The sequence below is a fragment of the Bufo gargarizans genome, chromosome 2 (assembly GCF_014858855.1).
Source record: "Bufo gargarizans isolate SCDJY-AF-19 chromosome 2, ASM1485885v1, whole genome shotgun sequence".
Classification (NCBI taxonomy): domain Eukaryota; kingdom Metazoa; phylum Chordata; class Amphibia; order Anura; family Bufonidae; genus Bufo; species Bufo gargarizans.
In genome coordinates, this window is record NC_058081.1 from 545,603,221 (window position 1) to 545,620,066 (window position 16,846).

A 16,846-nucleotide genomic window follows, 5' to 3' on the forward strand; every position below is an offset into this window, starting at 1 on the left:
TGATCCAGATCCGGCCTTAAGCTAAAAGTCGTTTCGGCGCATTGCCGGATCCGACGTTTAGCTTTTGTAGAGTGGTTACCATGGCAGCCGGGACGCTAAAGTCCTGGCAGCCATGGTAAAGTTTAGCGGGGAGCGGGGGAGCAGCATACTTACCGTCCGTGTGGCTCCCGGGGCGCTGCAGAGTGACGTCAGGGCGCCCCAAGCGCATGAATCACGTGATCGCATGGCACGTCATCCATGCGCATGGGGCGCTCTGACATCACTCTGGAGCGCCCCGGGAGCCGCGCGGACTGTAAGTATACCGCTCCCCCGCTCCCCGCTCCTACTATGGCAACCAGGACTTTAATAGCGTCCTGCATGCCATAGTAACACTGAAAGCATTTTGAAGATGGATCCGTCTTCAAATGCTTTCAGTACACTTGCGTTTTTACGGATCCAGCGTGTACCTCCGGCAAGTGGAGTACACGCCGGATCCGGACAACGCAAGTGTGAAAGAGGCCTTAGTGGGCATACGCCTTTTCGATCGCTTGCTGTTGTACTTTTAGTGATGTAAGGTGACAAAAAAATTGCTTCTTTAGCACAGTTTTTATTTTTTATTTTTTACAATGTTCCTCTGAGGGGTTAGGTCATGTGATATGTTTATATAGCCGGTCGATACGGACGCGGCGATACCTAATATGTCTACTAATATGTTTTTCCTATTTTTTACCAATTTTATTTTACTTTATTTGGGGGAAAAAAATTTTTTTTTTTTTTACTTGAAACTTTTTATTTTTGGGGGAATACCTTATTTTTTAACTTTTTTTTCACTTTATTTTTTGTTCCACTTTGGGACTCCAACTTTTGGGGGTCTGATGCCCTTTACAATGCATTCCAATACTTCTGTATTGGAATGCATTGGCTGTATGAGTGATACAGTGTGTATTACTCATACAGCTTCCTGCCTGTGAGATCCTTGGGGCTGGATCTCACAGGCTCTTCATTACGGCCGCACGGGGGACCCGATGGCACCGTCGACCGCCCGCCGCAACCACTTGTTACTGCCGCAAACCGCAGGTCTGATTTGACCTGTGATTTGCGGCAATTGCCGATATGGGTGGGTCACATATGGGTGATCGGAACTACACATTTTGTACCAGTACATCATGTGTCCTTAAGTACCAGGACATCATGCTGTACCAGTACGTCATATGTCCCCAAGAGGTTAAGTTCATCGAAAACAGCTCAGCCTGGGGAACTGGTGGAGGTGAAGTATTTTCCCACCGGGAACAGTTGGTGTCTGGTAGTGGTTCTTTGTTGAATGATTATTACTCCAGGGTGGCTTCAGCGGACTCGCCGCTGTTAGCCTTTAATGCTGCACCCCTGAGTACTCAGACATTCATGAAATATAACCGGCTACTGTTAGTTAATATGAGGGTCAACCCTATGTCTATCACGGGACACTCCTTTAGAATTGGGGCAGCGTCAGCTGCCTCCAGAAACAACGTCCCAGTTCATATTATTCAGAGATTGGGTAGATGGAAATCATCTTGCTACATACGGTACATTCCAGACCCGCATCATGAAATGTCTCTCACTTTTCAGACCTTGGTGTTGTAACGACATGTTTATATAAATATTCTTTCTGAATATATTGTCTGTTTATTCTTGGCCCCTTTAGGCGGCCCTACTCCGGCAGTTGTGGGATAACTCTACTGCTAAGTGTAGCTAGGGTGAGTCAGGTTAGGTACTTTCTGATAGACGATCCGAGCACAAGTGTTAAGCAAATTCATTTGCTGGATTTGTGGGAGGGGAGGCTGATTGACGACCCTATTTAGCCTCACCTGCATCCTCAGGCTGACGTTGGCTTGGCGATGTTCCCCCCACCCACCCACACCATCTTACAGTCATTCATATTAGGGTTGCCCCCTTTGTTTGGCCCTACTCAGGCAGTTGTGGCATAACTCTACTGCTAAGTGTTGCTAGGGTGAGTCCGGTTAGGTACTTTCTGATAGATGATCCGAGCACAATATACATTATAATCCCTGCACAATGCTATACAATATACATTATAATCCATACACCATGCCATTCAATATACAGTATAACACTGCCTTCCCTGCGGATGGCTCTTAGCAACGCTCATTTCTGAGAGTGCTACTAAGAGCTATTTCAGACAATGGGCCCCTACACCGGGAGGGGGGAGTATACTTATTTAAAATATAACTTTTAATAGGATCTAAAGATATCAGAATAATAAGATTCACTACACATAGTAGACATACATACACATTAACGACCAACTTAATGGTGCCTTGCTGGTATAGACAAAAAATCTGTTCCGTCCGTGAAGACGCGAACAGTCTTACCAGACCCTTTGTAGGTAGTGGGAGAGGTCCTTAGATGCAGGAGACAGGAGACACTTGGATCATGCCATGCGGGAATAGGTGCATTCACTGTAGGGTCGAGTAGACGGAGCAATGGAGTGAATCCTATATAACCCTACCAAGATGAAGGGGGCTATTATGCTACTACCTATCTACACGGAGCACTCGCCTTGGAAAAGGCGACCCCGTCCGGTAGCCTGTCCCTGTATTGGACTAGTGATGTACCTGAGTAATGGGTTTTAAATAATCGCGCTCTATGTCCGTTGCCCTTCCTCCCCATTGGCGTCATCAGCATGCAACGCCAGCCTGAAGCGCTGCTACCGACCAGGTCACGTGACCCCGACATCATGAAACCTGAGCCGAGGCAACACCTACAAGGCAACGGGCGGACGCAGTCAGTGACGCCACACGCCGGCGGCACCACGTGGGGTAGGCGGGATCGCGGCAAGAGATGGGCGGAGCTGAAGATCACTCCAATGTTTTAGTGGTCTGATGATCACATGGGGCGCACAGTGTACGCGTCTCCAAGGTAACACAGGAGATAATAAAGCCTTTAAATCGGCTGGTGGCATTTGGTGCAGGAAACAGGGGTAGACAGGTGTTCGATGATGCAGATGCTGTCAGAGAAGTCCCTGACTAGGTGACATGAAGTCAGAAATTCGCAACTGTGCCCCGATTACACGATTGCCGTGCAACCAGGGCACAGCATATGGTCATGTGAGGCGCACTTAGGATGAAGTGGATAACTGTGGATGCGCATTAACGGCGCAGTCCCAGCAGGATACACAGTCACTATATTCATAATGCAATTAAGCTAACCCCAGGAGACGATGCGCCTCAAGGGACGCATGCGCCTTTATACTAGTGGAAGTGTGCACCAGCAGGGACGCAGATATGTGGAGAGAGATGTGCACATAGGAGTTAGCAAGCGCAAATTTGGAAAGTAGAGCCATACGCGCATGTACATGCGCATAGTGCCCCAAACCATCAGGAAAACAGCATGGCAGATGAGGCATAGCATTTGGCATGAATGTGATTTTTTCAAAGGAAACAAGTATAGTTCAATCTCTCATTCATGCCACATGGTGCTGCTGTTTTTAGATTAAAGATCCAGCGTGCTTCACGTTGGAGGAGGCTCCTGTCCCAGTCCCCCCCTCTTGGAGGGGGTTTCACGAGATCAATGCCCATGAACTTCAACTGGGCTTTGCCGTTGTGATCGGTGTGCACATGTTTAGACACCGGGGAGTCCCTCTTGTGTGTGACATCCCCCATGTGCTCACCTCCTTTCGATCCTCCTCCGAAATTCCCGTATGGTCTTAGCGACGTATTCCAGACCACATTCACAGAGGATACGGTATATCACACCTCTGGATTTACAGTTGATGAAATGTGGAATGGGGTACGTCTTGCCTGTAATCGAGCTGGTGAAGGATTTTGTAGTCATAATTTAGGAAGACGTCTACGCAGGAGACTTCACTAGAGCTGGGTGGCATCTTATTACTTTTACATTTAAGGTCTGTAAAAGGGCCAAGACCTGACGCTGAGTTATCTATCATGGATAATGAGTTCAATAGTTGGACATCGGCCAACAGCTCCACCAGAATACCCAGCTCAAGGCATCGGCGTCTGTCAATGTATTTAAAATGCTTGTGCCACCTTAGTTTCCGAATGAATAGATTCAAGTCTTTTACGGCCATGAATCTATCAAACTTTGGGGTAGGCACAAAGGAAAGTCCCAGTTCAAGGGCTCTAGTCTCGTCTTGGGAAAGAGGATGTGAGGACAAGTTGATCACCTCTGGTCCTGTGATTAAGTTGGCGGTGGAGGTGTGCGACTGCGGAGTGGGTAGTCCAGAGTCTGACTCGGTTGTCCTAAAAAACGGTTGTCCTTAATCGCATTATGAATATAGTGACTGTGTATCCTGCTGGGACTGCGCCGTTAATACACATCCATAGGCATCCACTTCATCCTAAGTGCGCCTCACATGACCATATGCTGTGCCCTGGTTGCACGGCAATCGTGTAATCGGGGCACAGTTGCAAATTTCTGACTTCATGTCACCTAGTCAGGGACTTCTCTGACAGCATCTGCATCATCGATCACCTGTCTACCCCTGTTTCCTGCACCAAATGCCACCAGCCGATTTAAGGCTTTATTATCTCCTATGTTACCTTGGAGACGCGTACACTGTGCGTCCCATGTGATCATCAGACCACTAAAACATTGGCTGAGTGATCTTCAGCTCCGCCCATCTCTTGCCGCGATCCCGCCCACCCCACGTGGTGCTGCCGGCGTGTGGCGTCACTGACTGCGTCCGCCCCTTGCCTTGTAGGTGATGCCTCGGCTCAGGTTTCTTGATGTCGGGGTCACGTGACCGGGAGGGTAGCGGCGCTTCCGGCTGACGTAGCATGCTGATGACGCCAATGGGGAGGAGGGGCGACGGACATGGAGCGCGATTATTTAAAACCCATTACTCAGGTACATCACTGCGGCTGGTTTATTGCACTGTTACCCCCAACCAGAAGGGTTTCATCTGCCAGGAACTATTATGTCCCCCGGACCGTCTAGAACAGGACTACCCCTCCTGCACAATACTGCATCCCACCCTAGGATAGCAGAGCACAAGCTTCTCAGCTTGTCCCCTTTTCCAGTGTGTATTCAGCCTCAGGTCAGGTACCTGCGGCTTTCTACCTTTCATCTTCCTGCAGTCTTTCCGCTGAAGAGTCAAGGACAGAAACGTGCCACGTCGGGAGACCATTGGAAGCAATTTCACCTTCATTTCACTGGCATAACTTCTGTAGTTTTAGGGTTAAGTCCAATACAGGGACAGGCTACCGGACGGGGTCGCCTTTTCCAAGGCGAGTGCTCCGTGTAGATAGGTAGTAGCATAATAGCCCCCTTCATCTTGGTAGGGTTATATAGGATTCCCTCCATTGCTCCGTCTACTCGGCCCTACAGTGAATGCACCTATTCCCGCACGGCATGATCCAAGTGTCTCCTGTCTCCTGCATTTAAGGACCTCTCCCACTACCTACAAAGGGTCTGGTAAGACTGTTTGCATCTTCACGGACGGAACAGATTTTTTGTCTATACCAGCAAGGCACCATTAAGTTGGTCGTTAATGTGTATGTATGTCTACTATGTGTAGTGAGTCTTATTATTCTGATATCTTTAGATCCTATTAAAAGTTATATTTTAATATAACTAAGTATACTCCCCCCTCCCGGTGTAGGGGCCCATTGTCTGCTTGTCAGTTTGGAGTGTCTGCATAGCCTGAATTGATTCAGTGCTCTGATCAATTTTTTTCTAAGGGCTATTTCAGACCCATTTTACTACTAAAATTAAAAGTTTTGGCTAAATAAAGTATATTACAAAAATGTTACCTATCACTTGCCCTACACTTTGGCAAAAAATGTTTTAATGGCAGTTACACTTTAAGCTTTACAATGAATACGATATCCTTTTACAGCTGTGTGTGGTTATGTACATGTAACCACCTCCCAACTCATTCCCCTGGCAAATTGTGCAGAGGTAGAGCTTGGCAGGACAGCAGGATTGCCATCCAAAATTAGCCTGCCTCTACATGATATGTCAGCAGGTATGAGTCTTTGGGTAAAATGTATTTTAATACAATGAAGAACAACCAGTATCTCAAAAACTAGAGCCAATCTAACAAAACTAATAGCATTTTTGGATTCATAAATACATTCAAACATCATTAGGCTGTTATTTATTTCCATCTGTGCAACAGATTATAGTCATTTACTATAGTCAATGTAAAACTAAAGTGATTTTGTGCAAAATAAGCTGAAAAAGTGCTTACATGAGAATGTACAGTAACATTACACTGAGAGTACTAAGTTCACGATTCCTGCACAATAAACAGATGCAGCTGATTGCACAAAAGAGTTATCATACACTATAATCATTATGTGCACATGTTTAGGACATTAAGATTATACTGTAAAAATAGAAAGGAAGAAGATACCTTTAAAGACCAGACTCTCTCTTCCAGACACGAGAAAGGCTGCTTGCTTTTTGTTTCTTTCACAGGCAGTGTAGGAACTAAAGCCTTATGTACGGATGTTCATTATGAGATGTTGCTCAGTCAGTTAAAGCACTAGTCTCCACCCATATCTCAAGCTATTGGCTTCATTATTTGGCTGGGAAACTTTGCATTATTATAAAAATGTGCAGATATGTATGGGCAGCACGGTGGCTCAGTGGTTAGCACTGCTGCCTTGCAGCGCTGGGGTCCCAGATTTGAATCTGCATGGAGTTTTTATGTTCTCCCCGTGTTTGCGTGGGTTTCTTCTGGCCACTCCGATTTTCTCCCACAGTCCAAAGACAAATTGATACGGAACTTAGGGCTCATGCACACGACTGTATGTATTTAGCAGTCCGCAAAAAAACGGATCCACAAAAAATTCGGATGACGCCCATGTGACGTTTTTCGCGGAACGAAACAGCTGGCCCCTAATAGAACAGTCCTATCCTTGTACGTAATGCGGACATTAATAGGACATGTTCTATTTTTTTGCAGAACGGAAATACGGACGAACGGAAATGGAATGCACGCGGAGTACCTTCCGTTTTTTGGCGGACCCATTTAAATAAATGGTTCTGCATACGGTCTGCAAAAAAAACACATAATGGACACAGAAAGAAAATACATTTGTGTGCATGAGCCCTTAGATTGTGTGCCCCATTGGGGACAGATTGATGCTATAGAAAGAGCCGGACTGGGGGCGCAGCCTTGGGGGGAGGCGACCATGACGGGGGGCTGGTTTGAGGGAGCCCCTGGGAAGCCGATTGGCCAGTTCAAGTGATGGGGCAGCGAGGAGCAAGGGATTAAAATGGCAAGGGTCTGGGACGAAGGAGGCCATTTTATGGATGTGGATTCCCTCTTGGCGGATCTCAGGTCGGCGGCAGCTGGCTCCAAGAAGAGGTCCAGCAGCTGCTCAGAGGGGCGGCTGAGGCACCAGCTCCGCCTCAGCCACCGACACTCCGGCCACGGCGGTCCCGCCCGCCGTCACGCCTCAGCCCAGACATGGCCTCCCCTCGGGCTCAGCGCCGTAGACAAGGACCCTCCACGCCTGCAGGCGCCGGGTGCCGCTCCTGCCCGAGCGCCCAGGCGTGGAAGGAATCCGGCTAGTAGGCGGAGCCCTCGTGCAGGCCTCAGCAGGCCTCTTCAGCAGCGCAGCAGTGCCACCTTGTGGTCAGGACCGGGAACGGTGGGCACTCTCCAGGATCCAGATGTGGATGAGGCCCCTCAGCTTGAGCAGTATCCCAGAGCGCACGGGGCTGCTGCGGACCACAGCAGCAGGCCGTCGTCGGTCAGGCAAGTCGAGGAAGAAGGTGTCACTGCGCAAGTTGTATCCAGGGAAGATCCGGAAGATTGCGTCCCTGGCCCCAGCCCGGCCAGGGGACATCTGTGGGAGCTCGCTGTGCCAGGACCGTCTCAGAGGACCGAGCATCGGGATTCAGGACCCTCGGCTGATGGGGTCTCAGCACCCAGGCAGCCAGGTGAGGCACCATGGGGACCTTTATGTCAGTTAGTGTCTGGGGGTCTGGGGGGGTCTCAGTCGGACTTGAGTAAGGGACTGGGCCAGTTCTTGGGGGGTTTGGTGGGGTTGCTAGCAAATTTGGGGGCGGCAGGGAATCCCGGGTTACTGTTGGGGGGCCTGGGTGGTGTCATCGGCGGGTCGGTAGCGTCAGGGCCATTGCTGGTGTGGGGCGTGGGGGGGCTGCGGGGGGCCGCCAGCTTCGGGTACACCCACAGTGGTTTCATGTGGTACTTCGGCATCAGTACAGACGCAGGTGGGCGGGTCTGAACAGGAGGACGTAATGAAGTTAGACGATAGGGTGAAGTCTATGTTTGCTTTGAAGGCCCGTTGGGGGCACATTTGAAGCAAGAGGTTAGGGAGCCCATTTGGAAAGGGGAGTATGTGGATATATTTTCCCTACTCCCTTTGGACAGGTTCAATTTGGATAGGGCGCGAAAGGATGAGGGTAAGAGGGAGGACGAGGAGAAGCGTAGGCACCGACTGATACCGCGGACGTTCCCTAACTGGTTGCAGGCGTTCGCGATATTGGCCAGTGTGACAGGTGAGAAAGCGCCGGAGTGCTGCTCCGCGCTTTTTTGTTACCTGGATGCCATTGGGGAAGCTTACCGTGTGTATGGGGGTATGGCCTGGCTGCGTTACGACGAGCAGTTTAGGCAGCGGAAGGCGGTACGCCCTAGTATCAAATGGGACCACAAGGATATCGCTTTGTGGCTAAAAGTGACGGTGCCGGTTCGGTCAGGCCAGCCCTTTCGGAGCGAATCAGGTGCGGGGGGACAATCCGGATTCGCGGCAACAACTGCGAAGGGGTTGTTTTTTATTCAATGAAGGGGGGTGTAAATTTGCAGCCAAGTGCAAATTCAAGCACGAATGTTCCACTTGTGGCGGGTCCCACGGTGCCGCGCGCTGTTTTAGAGGGGCCAAACAGAAGGGGGGCGAGGGTTCTGATAAGGGGGAGACACCGGTGCGTCTGCAAGAGATGGACCGGTTTCTCGCTAGATATCTGGATAGGGGGGCTGCGCAATTGTTGCGGGAAGGTTTTTCGGGGGGATTTAAAATTCTGTTTATTCCATCGGGGCCTGTGTTGCTTAAGAAGAATTTGCAGTCGGCGAGGGAGCACCCGGATGTGGTGACGAAAAAGTTAGAAAAGGAAGTTAGACTGGGAAGGATGGCTGGCCCGTTTTTGGAACCACCTTTGCAGAACTTGCGTGTGTCGCCTCTGGGGGTGGTCCCAAAGAAGGAGGCGAATACGTTTTGCCTGTTCAACATCTATCCTTTCCGAAGGGATCCTCGGTCAACGACGGTATTGACCCGACACTGTGCTCGGTAGTCTATACCTCTTTTGATGCGGCAGTGAAGTGGGTTAGGAAGTTCGGGAGGGGTGCATTGATGGCGAAAACAGATATCGAGTCAGCATTTGGACTGTTGCCGGTGCATCCAGAGAGTCTGCATTTGTTGGGATGTTTTTGGGAGGGTAAGTTTTTTGTTAATCATTGTTTGCCAATGGGGTGTTCGTTGTCATGCGCGTATTTTGAGAAGTTCAGCTCTTTTCTAGAATGGGCGGTGGTGGATTCCTCCGGATGTGACTCAATTATTCACTATCTGGACGATTTCTTATGTATTGGCCCCCCAGGATCCAAGGTGTGCTCTTTACTGTTGCACACGATGAAGGCGTTGTTTAATTCCTTCGGGGTTCCCTTAGCGGCAGGGAAGACAGTGGGGCCGACCACGGAATTGAGCTTCCTAGGCATAGCGATTGACTCAGTGAAGATGGAATGTAGGCTGCCCTTAGACAAGGTTGAGGATCTAAAGAAGGAAGTGGACAGGGCGCGAAGACTGCCAAAAATTCAATTGCGGAGCCTACAGTCACTCCTGGGGAAGCTGAATTTCGCTTGTAGGATTATCCTCATGGGTAAGGTATTTAGTAGGCGTTTGGCGGCGTCAATGGTGGGGGTGGCGGCACCGCACCATTTTATTAGACTAGGGAAAGAGCTTAGGGTGGATTTGCAAGTTTGGGCATCGTTTCTGGAGCATTATAATGGCAGAGGTCTGTTTATATGTGAAGCGGTAGACTCCTTTGATTTTGACCTTTTCTCTGGCGCTGCGGGGGAGGGGGTTTTGGGGTCTATTGTGGGGGTCAGTGGTGTGCGGGGGGGGGGGGGGGGGTTGGCCTGATACCTGGGTGGAGAGAGGCTGGGTCAAGAATTTAGCGTTGCTGGAGCTATCCCCCATTGTAGTGGCAGTAATGTTATGGGGGGAGGATTTTAGGAACAAGAAGGTCCGTTTCCACTGTGATAACTTGGGGGTGGTGCAGGCGATTAACGGGTTGCGGCTGTTGCAGAGGCTAGTGTTGGAGTGTTTGTCACTTAATGCGTGGTAGCAGTGCACATACCAGGGGTTGATAACTGTATTGCTGATGCCCTCTCTCGTTCACAGTGGGAGCGTTTCCACCAGCTGGCCTCGGGGGCAGAGGAACGCGGGCTGGACTGCCCGAGTTGTCTGTGGGAACTCCTGGAGACACCGTAGCGGGTCTCATACGGGCTTCACTCGCACCCGGTACGTGGGAGACATACAATAGGGCATGGCAATGCTGGGAGGAATGGACGACCAGGTTGGCCGTTGGGACAGATGATTTCGAGATTCCCTTGCTATTGTTCATTGGGCATTGTAGAGAGGAGGGGTGGTTTATCTCTAGGATTAATAGTTGTGTTTCGGGATTGGCTTTCAGTTTTCGTCTTAGAAATCTGCCGGACGTCACCAAGTCTTTTCTGGTAGTGAGGGCTTTAAAGGGTTGGCGGCGTTCTCAGTCGGGGCAGGATGACTGTAGGCCAGTGTCCTTTGCTTTGCTGTTGAGGTTGGGTGAACAACTAGTCGACGTCTGTGCCTCGTCGTGGGAGTTGCGTTTGTTTTGGTTGATTTTTTTGCTAGCGTTTTTCGGAGCATTGCGTTTGGGTTGGTTTCTCCGTCGGTTAAGAGACAGGGTGGCTTGTTCAGGGATGACGTGGACCTTTTTCAGGACAGGGTGGAATTTCGTATTTGACGATCAAAAACTGATGGGGAAGGGAGAGGTCGGAAGGTTGTTCTTTTCGCAGTCCCGGGTTGCGCAATGTGTCCGGTATACTGCTTGAGGGAGTACGGGGTTGCGGTGATGGGGATGAATTCCCCTCTCTTAGTGCATGCGGACGGGTCTTTTCTTTCCCGTTTCCAATTCACAGCGGTCTTCAGGCGGTGTCTAGGGCAGTTGGGAATAGCGCTTGGGGTTTACGCTTGCCACTCTTTTAGAATCGGGGCAGCGACAGAGGTGGCCAGACGGGGGCTGGGGCAGGATGTGATAATGCCAATAGGGAGGTTGGAATCGATTTGTTTTAGATCATATATAGATCATATATATGCCCAGATCGTTTGTGATATTGCATTGTACTTTGTCTCATCCCGTACGGTATGCTTTTGATCTTATTATTTCATTACAGATTCGGACCCAGCGCTAATCTGGATAATGGGTCACTCGTATGTTTTCTGGGGAGCCATACGGGCAGCGGTTCGGCCGGATGGACAACAGTTGGGGATTGACCGGTCGGCAGCGGTGTTAAGATGGTTGGGACGTAGGGGAATGGTGTGGGGGGCGTGTTACCTGAGGTCCACAAGTTTGTTAGGTTGGATAGGGCGCTGAATGTGTTGGTGTTGCACGTAGGGGTCAACGATTTGGGGGCGCGGCCATTGCGGGAATTAGTAAAGGATGTTAAGTTCGACCTACTCCGGTTGTGGGCGCTGTTCCCGGGTCTAATTTCTGTTTGGTCAGACATTGTTCCCTGCAAAGTGTTGAGGGGAGCGCGGTCGGTGGAAGGTATAAATAAGGCTAGGATAAAAGCTAATCGGGCCATAGGGCAGTTCATGGCAAGGAATGGGGCGGTGGTAGTAAGGCATACCGAACTGGAGAAAGGGGTCGGGCTTTTTGGCGGTCTGACGGTGTGGTGTCTGGCGATACAGGAGGGCATTGAGACAGCTTTGCGAATGTGGAGGGTCGCACAGGCTTAAGGTGTCAAGCATGTGCGTTCGTGGCGGTGGGAGGTCCTTGAAGTTGGAGAGATTCAGGTGACGAGGATGGGAGGGCTCCATGGTTGGGGCTGGACTCCTATGGCTGGTGGTCGGTTGTGGCGGAATTTGGGCGAGCCGTCAGTGGTGCCTCCGAACTGGTGCTTAACGGCTGGGGGCAATTCGGCTCAAGAGCTACTGGTGAAAATTCCGAGGTTTGGGGCTTCCAGGAACTCCCTCGTGTTACTCAGAGATATGAATAAATGGTTATATCTTATGGTTATGTTTTCTGGGAAATAAAAGGTTATTTATTCATGTATGTGTTTTCAATAAACGGCTGCTGTGGCCGATATAATCCAACTTGGTGTCTGTGTCTTATTGGGGTTCTGACAAGGCCAGTTTAGAGGGATAGGGCTGGTGGTAGGGGAGTCAAGGGTTAGTAAGTGCCAGAATAAGAGAGGGGCGAGCGGGGAATAACCAATACCCCGTCATGTCTGGCTGTGGAATTCAGGAGCTAAGTGTGTAAAATAAATGTATAGCAGTGTTCCCAAACCTGTGATTCAGGAGCAGTTTCCAGCTGATACACTAGTAGTACCATAGAAGTTAAAGCATTACTAGAACATGGAATCAGATTCAAAACTATCTCACTGCCATTATGTGAAAGAGCGTTCCTTCTTGAAAGACACTCACAATGGAATTGCAGAAAACATGATAGTTTTATTGTTTTTACAACAGTAGCTCAAAGGTTTTCCTGACCACTTCTTCCTCCACGGATGGAGATTACTGATGAGCGAAGTAAAAAAAAAAAATTGATTTGATTTGAAATTCAATTTGTCGCATAGTACTTCGTCACGAATCGCATTCCTTCGTATGTAGCAGGCGCAATGACGGGGAGCGGTAATCGCTCCACCCCTCATTAGATGACGTTTGTTGTGGACTTTGAGGCAGATTTGCTCCACATCTCATTGTTTGTAAAGGGCGAAATCTACATTGAAAATGTGCACAAACTGTCGACATACTGCAAATGTCAAAATCCGCAAAACAAGTCAATTCTGAGCTGAAAATCTCATCTACTTAGCTTGAGCTATACAGTATTACGCTGTGGATTTTCCACACGAAAACTGGAGTAGAAAATCCACACACAATATACACATGGCCTCCTTTATCAAAACTGTCTAACAGGTAAACAGTCTTAGTTGTCAATAGCAACCAATCAGAGCTTACCTTTCATTTATTCAGAACACTTTAAGAAATGAAAGGTGAGCTGTGGTTGGTTGCTATGGGCCTCTTTCACAAGACTGAGTTTTCCGCAGGGGTGCAATGCGTGAAGTGAACTGAATCCTCACCCATTCATTTCAATGGGTCTGTGCACAAAAGTCACAAACGTTTAAAAACTTCTGAATTACCTTATTTTTCTCCCTATATGTAAGACGCACCTAGGTTTTAGAGGTAGACAATAAGAATAATATTTTTTTCATCAGACCACCAATTAGAACCCAAATGTTAATAAGACTCTAAATCAGACATCAGATCAGACCCCAATGTTAATAAGACCCCAACAAGAACTCAGATCAGACCTACAATAAGGCCTCAGCTCAGACCCCAATGTGAATGACCCCCAATCAGGCCTCAGATAAGAGCCCCAATATAAATAAGACCCCCCATTCCGACCTCAGATGAGACCCCCAGACGTGAGATGAGAGCCCTATACCTCAGATCAGCCCCCCATGCCACAGATCAGCCCCATGCCTCAGATCAGCTCCCATGCCTCATAGCAAGTAAAATTTTAAAAAATCAACTTACCTCTCCTGCTTCGGACGCCACACGCTCCCAGGATCCAGTGATCCCGCTCTCTCTCTTCTTCCTGTCTTGCACAGTGCTGTGAACGGACTTGCACAGCGTGAGGTCACAGAGCGCTCTCACGCTGTTTGCAGTCACAGCACAGCCAAAGGCAGAGGACCAGCAGTGAGTACAGATCCCGGGGAGCGCTGCTTTCCGGTCTTCCGGTACTAATAAGCGCTTACATTATGAAAGCGCTAATTAGTATTCTCCCCTTAAGACGCAGTGACATTTTCCTCCCACTTTGGGGGGGAAAAGTGCGTCTTATGAGGCGAAAAATACGATAGTCTTAAAACTCGAAATAAAGTGAGAAATAGAAGTATTTGAACATCCTGCGATTTTGCAAGTTCTCCCACTTAGAAATCATAGAGGGGTCTGAAATTCACTTTGTAGGTGCATTCCCACTCTGAGAGACAGAATAAAAAAAATAAAAAATAAAAAGGAAATTACATTGTATGATTTTTAAAGAATGTATTTGTCTTGCACTGCTGAACAAAAGTATTTGAACACCTGAGAAAATCAGTGTTAATATTTGGAACAGAAGCCTTTGTTTGCAATTACAGAGTTCAAACGTTTCCTGTAGTTCTTGACTAGGTTTGCACACACTGCAACAGGGATTGTGGCCCACTCCTCCACACAGAGCTCCTCTAGATCTGTCAGGTTTTGGGGCTGTCGCTGAGCAACACATAGTTTCAGCTCCCTCCAAAGATGTTCTATTGGATTTAGGTCTGGAGACTGGCTAGGCCACTCCAGAACCTTGATATGCTTCTTACGGAGCCACTCCTTGGTTATCCTGACTGTGTGCTTCGGGTTGTTGTCATGTTGCCCTTCTCAGAAAATCACCCCGAAACAGGCAAAAAATCAGTTGGTAAATGAAACTTTCAAAAAATAAGACAGTTGTAAACCGGCTTTTTACTCATCAAAGCAGACATTATATTAAACTTGCCTCACTGTCTGAAGGACACTCCAACTCTGGGTTAGCATGCTCACAGCCTACATCAACCCAGCAATTCCTCCCACAGTCTCTCAATCTCTCCACCAGCTTGTCTCACGAAGGCTGCACTTCAACCTTGTTGGAAAGCACCACTCAGACTCCCAAGACTTTCCCAGGACTCTCACATCAAGCCCCTCTGGCGCTGTTTATAGATCAAACAATCCGATTTGCAGGGAATATGTATGTTCCAAGGGAACTAATGGGCCCTAAACAGATGCATTACCCCGACATGTTTCCTTAAAGAGGTCTTCCAGTAATAATGATCTTTTAGCCAGCGCACTCAACCTGCCTTCTGAAACAGAATATTCACACTTAAGTGCTCCAACTGCTCCAGTACTCCACGTTGGCCCCCCATCTTCATCTTCCAGTCCCTACTCTGTTTATATCCCGCGGTGTATGGGCATGGTCACATGGACCACCCCAGCCAATGACTGGCTTGAGCAGTGATGTGGCAACAAGCAGCATGTCACCACTGAAGCCACTCATTGGCAGGAGACGTGGCAGGTCACTATGCCACAGGGAGAGTGTGTTGGACCACAACAGCAGTAAGTGGATAAATATAAAGGAGCCTTCACACATGGCACACCGATTCTGCAGTGGAAAATGCTGCAGGAAAATGTGCAACAAAATCCACACAGATTTTGTTGCAGATTTTTCTGCAGTGTTTTCCACTGCAGAATTGGTTTGCCAAAGGATAACATCGTGGAATTTTTCATGTTGCGGACAGAATTTTCTGCCACATGTGAAGGCACCCTAAAGGAGTCAGGCTACAGGCACTTTGTAAAAAAAAAAAAAAACTTTTTTACAGAAAACCCGTTTAAAGCAAAGCCTTCTTTCATCTGGGAACAACGCAGCACTGAGTAATATGATTTGAACACAAAGCATTGCTAAGCAACATAAAATGAAGTGAAATCAGTTACCTTCAAAGAGACAGTTATTCTGCCTTATCTAAAGTAGCAAGGGCTGCACTGTGGCTCAGGAGTATCTTCAGAGAGGCTTCTAATCTATCTCTGTCTCAAAGATCAGCTCAGGCTCCTACTTCTGCTCTGTGTACCCAGGGTGGGGTGATGGTGGAGAGGTGCTATGAGGGTTTGCTGGCTGACCACCAGTGTGATTTGTTGTGCTGGTTGCATCACCAGTATGCTGTTAACCTTTGAGCCTCTACTAATTTAACTGTTTAAAGGCTTCTATACACATTATTTTGACGGCTGAACCCCCCAATAATGGCAGATTTATAATTTATACAACATTCTAATTTGTGCAGGGAGCTCTTGAATCTGCCTAAACAGATAACGGAGGAGAGAAGGATTGGGCAAAATCAATATTTTTGCCCAGTCCTTTTGTTCTCCCAGGAGATAAGCCACTGTTAAAAGTGTCTGGCAGTGGTTTTCTTCGCACTACCTATAGAATACACATACAAACCAGACGTATATGTGTGTGGGGAAACACGGAGGCAGTCAATAGGGATAGCTGTTGACCGGCAGTTATTAAATGTGTATGGTCTACTCCCAGCTCCATCATCAACCAACTTGCTGTCTCCTCAATGTTATATCCCAGACTTCTATCTGTCTACATACTGTAGCAATAGAAAGCAGCCATTAGAGTAAAGTTGTCCTGACCATATTGTGATGCTTCCTATTATTAATAGATAGGCATGCTACATACAAGGAGAGAACAGGTATTTTTATCATATCAAGGAACAAATGCTCTCCCCTTAACCCCTTACATGTAAAGCGAAAGTTGGGTCTTTTAAACTGCAGACATCAGGGGCTAATATCTGCAATTGGCAATAACGCTGATCACAGACATATAACCTCTCAGAATTAAAAAGCGCTCTCTGAAAGCACCGCACATTTGGGGCCTGAACTGATCCCCCATGTTGTGATCAGGGGAGGGCCCGTTCATTGTCTGTGAAAGCATGTGTGTCCGAAGAAATCCATGTTATTGCTGTTGTAGTTACTGTAGAACCCTGCATATGACAGAGCTCCTTAAGAATATAGCAAATCTGCAATGGAAAATTTATGATAAATGTCTCCCAATGGGTTTTCACTAT

At 48.2% G+C, this 16,846-nt stretch overlaps 1 protein-coding gene across 3 annotated transcripts in view; it reads right to left on the reverse strand.

Annotated features, from left to right (window-relative positions):
* The window catches only part of LOC122928577 (sulfotransferase 2B1-like), a 139,808-nt gene extending 123,932 nt beyond the window's left edge, over positions 1-15,876 (reverse strand). Inside the window, exon 1 of one of the 3 annotated variants that reach the window (XM_044281556.1) lies at positions 15,714-15,876. The gene's annotated coding sequence lies outside the window, so the exon portion shown is untranslated. Of the gene's footprint in view, positions 1-6,352; positions 6,462-13,763; positions 13,814-15,713 lie in introns of those variants that run through there. The other 2 variants (XM_044281557.1, XM_044281555.1) reach the window with 2 other exon arrangements.
* Positions 15,877-16,846: the final 970 nt, after the last annotated feature.